The following is a 4,909-nucleotide window of genomic DNA, read 5'->3' on the forward strand; positions in this document are numbered from 1 at the left end:
CCAGCCTTGGGAAAATCGAGATAATCTATTTTCAGAATAGTTGATAATGCTCACCAGTAGATGAGGATGAGGCCCCTGTTACGCCTACCGTCCCTGATGTTCCTGCTCTTGTATTTGTTGTTGCCATTGTTTCCACTTCCTGAAAATTCTATAATAAAAACAGATATTTGTTGCAGTAATAAAACACAACCACGCATGAATTACATGTTCAACTACTCCATATACTATTGATAGCCGGAAATAGGAGTTTCCACAATCTACCTCATTTCCCAAAAATGATCATTAAACTAACCTTTGAAAACACAAATTTAACCGTGTGCAAAAGCACTTTGAACTCTGAAATATACACAACATTGCACGACACTCCGTTTGGTTTAACATATTTGAACTAAATGGAGCTGAATAGGGTAGACTTTGATCATCTCTGTATTCTCCATATGCATGTCAGACTATTTTCATATATCAACATTACTGTAGTATTTACAAGTCTTACCGGGATCATCGACGTGCTTACCTAGCATCATCCTTGTCCAAATGGATTTTCTTTAATCTATTCTCTGATGCATTCCCTTTTCGTATCAAAAAATAAAATTAAAAAAAAAACCTTTGGGGCCAAATAAAGTATGGTTCTTCATTATGCTTACCAAGTATATGTATATTATTAATCCGATAGGCCTGCTGAATACGGCAACTCAGTTGACATAAAAAAAAAGTGAAAAAGTAATGAATTCTCCAATCTTTATATTATCATCATCGATTAATTGGAAGCCATTATTTGAGGAATAATCAGCATCAAGAACCGTTCAAAAACTTGATTTCTGACTTTCTGCTCCTTAGACTATCTCTTCTGGTGCTTCAAGGTTTGGTGCCTTCACGGCTAGTTTGAAGTTCTGCTTCATGGTTTCACTTGGCGGAAGCTTGAATCTAAACTAAAGCGTGGAACTGTGTGGCGGGGAATTTAAACTTCATTAATTGTTCGAGGAGTTGGCACCGTTGGAGATCCAATGACTGAAATTATTTGCTAAATGATTTTGCCCCAAATCGCGAAGCCTTAAAATCTTAGCCGCATCTTCAAGCTGACGTGGATATTGACTTGAAGATAAAGATCGAGTCTCCATAAGACTCAGCCTTACCATGTATTTGGCGTTAGATTTTGGATAAATGCCTTCTACTCAAGAAAGAGTTGAATTTCAGTTTCATTTTGGAGACCTATTCAACCAATGGATATGCCAGGGAAGACTAGAGTGCCTCATTAAAACATGATGGCATGATGCCCATAAAGTTTCGATGTCTGTAGTTGCCAAGCCCACGAAATTCTGAGACCGGCAGTTGCATTAAATGATTTATTTATTTTTATTTTTCGCTAGGGAAAAATAATTTCATTAAATTAAGCTGAGATTTCAGAGCTTCAAAGGAAGGCAGGTAGATTATCCTCATTCCATTCATCCATAACATTGAAATTTCTACTTTGCAGCCTTACCTGCTAACCGTTGAGATTCCTACTCAAATGTTCAAATCTAAAGAAATTAATTCCCTGTAAGAGAAATAAACAATCATCTAGAACTGAGCAAGTGGACCAGCTAATATGTCCTTTACTTTTGTTAAGATATGAGATAGCATTTTTCGCATCACTATTAATGCAGACATTCATATAATTCTTCTCCTTACCCCATTTGACAACTTCAAGAATTGCTAAGGCTTTCAGCTTCTTCTGGGATGCCTGCAAGGCCTGTAACTACTTTGCACCTTTTATAGACTCCTGAAATATCCATTAAGACAATTCCAGAACCACAATTGTTAGTATTTTTTATCGAAAGAAGCATCACAATATACGAGCATACATTCTTTGTGGCAGAATACAAATTAAATCAGTATTCACCACAATGTTCAGGAGCTGACTAGGATTGCCATCATTTGAACCTAAATAGTTTCTGGTTTCATCATACAATTTTGGAGCATAGCTCACAGTAGACTGGGTGTGCAAATGTTTATCCTGAAAGATTTTTGCACACATTTTCTTCCATAAACAACAAGCTAAAGTCATAACTTCCAATATTTGATCCTTAAGATTACTCTATGAAAGTTGTATCATAATCCAATCTTGTATATTGATATTATAGTTTATGTCTGGTAGAACATAGTGGCTAGCTGGGATGGAAGACCAGGCAGATCTGGAGAATGGCCAATTTAGAAAATATATTCAGTAGTTTCAGCTTGTCCAGATTTGCAGGCATTATCCTGATTAATTATGGTCGAATCTAAAAAGTTTACTCCTAGTTGGTAGAATATGTTCCACACATTTCCAGAGAAAAAGTTGAACCTTAGTGTTGATGGGTGAAAACGATTTGCTAGTTTTTGAGGAAAAGTGGAGAGACGAGCGGTCGGTCCCTCGACCGAGCAAATTGCTTAAACATTTTTCAAACAGATGCACTGCACGGGAGTGCTTTGAGTTCGAGAGCTCAATCTGTAGGATTCCGGCCTAAAACAAGACAATGGTTGTTCCAGAGTCAATTCAGTCACGAAGAGGATGATGGTCGATCTGTATGAGGGAAACTGAGAAGTATGTGAGATCAATGATGATCAAGGATTGTGGATGTGTTGTAGGTTTCTGCAAGTGTTGTGAACTGTTGAGTTATAAGTTCTGATTGATTGAATTTTGCTCTGCTGAGAGTTCTTGCTCAGATCAGAATTCTTTATTTTTTCAATCGTGGATTCAGAAATTTATTTATATTGCAAGACTAGTAGACACATTGATCCCCAGTAAGTGTGACGGTGGCTGGAGTGAAAGAGTGGGAAATTGTGGTTAAAACAATTCCACGTGCGTGGGAGAATTGGTTGATTTTCCACCCACTGCTTTGTTAACTCCTTCAACTGCTTGCACGACTTACTCACATTTCTCTTCGTGGGTGTACACACGTGTCGTAGGCCGCCAGACCAAAAACCTGGTGAATATCCCCCCATGTGACATGATTGATGTCTCATGAATGTGGAGTCTGTAAGGTATACGTGTATTTAATTGGTCAATTGTTGACTTGGCTAAACTATGAGTCATAGCCTTGATGAGTCGAGGATAATGAAAAAATGAGATATGCTCTGAGACTCATGAATTAAGAGCAAGATGTCTGCTGAGACAATAACGATGCTTAGACGTTGAGTCTTTGATGAATTGAGATATATCATTTTACCAGTTGAGGTAATAGTAATGTTCTGATTATTTGGATTCACGCGCGTCCGATGAGATTGCTTTTATTCTGATATGTCGAGTATTCGACAGGAAATCAGATGTCAGATGTTTCTGAGTTATGAGTCATCTAGAGTGCTCATTCCTGATCTAATATGTCATGAATACTCAAATTGCAAAGTAGGAGTCATGTAAATATTGAATGGTCGTCCGTTTGAACCATGTTGCTCAATCGAGGAAAAATGTTAGTAGCAGAACTAAACATTAAATATAAATTAAAATATTGATTGCTGGATCAATATAAAAATTATCGAATTATCGTAAATTCGAAATCCTAATTTCGGAGAACTCTGGATCTTAGAAATGGAGAGTTGTCCAATATGGATTAAGGAACGTCGACCAACCAATGGGTATGAGAGCCGGCCATTGATGGTGGACGGTCGTCCGATCGTGCGGAGGAATTTTCCTGAACGAGGATTCATTGGAAAATCCTGAAAATAGGAATTATTACTATTGAAATAATAACGGAGAGACGTGAGACCGATCGGCCAGGTCCGGTCGTGGTGGTGCAGGGCCACCATGACCCTCGCACATGCATTATTTAGGTATTTTGTTGCTCGCTTGAGCAATATTCTAAATTTTCAGAAGAGTTTGATCTTGATAACTCTCAATTTTGCATGAATGAGTAAGTAGGACTTTTCTCGTGCGAGCCGTGAGAAGCCTGGACGGTCGTGGGACCATTTGACTTTTTGGCTTTTTGGATGTTTGAGCAATATTGGAGAAATATGAAAGATAAAAGTTTGCTCAAACGAGGGAGTTTCTATAAGATGAGAGAAGTAATAATAACAAAATAAGGGATTGAAAAGGCGTAGTACCGGCCACGGCCGTGGCATGGACGGTGGGCCTAGGGTTGCACAAGACCAGCCTGGAACCGAAGAACCGACATAGAACCGAAAAAACCGATCCGAAAAACTGGACTGGAACCTATATAACGGGTACAAGTTACCAAACATAGAACCAGTGTAGCACCGGTACATGCACTCGGTTCCTATACATTCCCGGCATGTACCAGACTAAAAAACCGATTGATATTAGTCGTTGATCTTTTGATAAGAAGTTAATGGTATCCATCGATCCTAGGTCTTATAATTATCTTATCTATCGACCATCTCTTTCTTTCATCATTATTGTTCTTCCTTATTTTTCTCTGAACTGAAAGTGAAGAACAACAGCAGCCGCACCATCGCTCACTTCTTTCTTCTTCGCCATCTCTGAGTCTATATCACCACCACCTTCTTCTTCATCATCAGCGAAAAGAAATCAATTACTCATTCTTCACCATCTCATAAGTCAACAACATGTAATTCATTCATCTTATTTTGGGTAATTTATTGATTAACTTAGGGTTCTTAATTATTAATTGCATGTTTGATTAACGTGTTTAATTGTATGTTTTAATATGATTTAGGGTTTTATTGGGATCGATTTGGATTCATTCCACTAGGTTTTATTTTCATTATGTTTTATTTTTATTTCTCCATGGATTGATGCGTGGTTTTTACCCTATCTCATTCAGTGGAAAGTGCTAGTGATGGAATTGATGGTGAAATTGAGATGGGTTTTGACTGAGTTTTCTTGTGTTATTGTCAAAGCTCGATTGATGATGGGATTAAGCTGCTATTGGTTGAAATATTGAAGAACATGGAGAAGTAAATGGATCTGTAGTTT

This window comes from Papaver somniferum, chromosome 2 (assembly GCF_003573695.1).
Source record: "Papaver somniferum cultivar HN1 chromosome 2, ASM357369v1, whole genome shotgun sequence".
Classification (NCBI taxonomy): domain Eukaryota; kingdom Viridiplantae; phylum Streptophyta; class Magnoliopsida; order Ranunculales; family Papaveraceae; genus Papaver; species Papaver somniferum.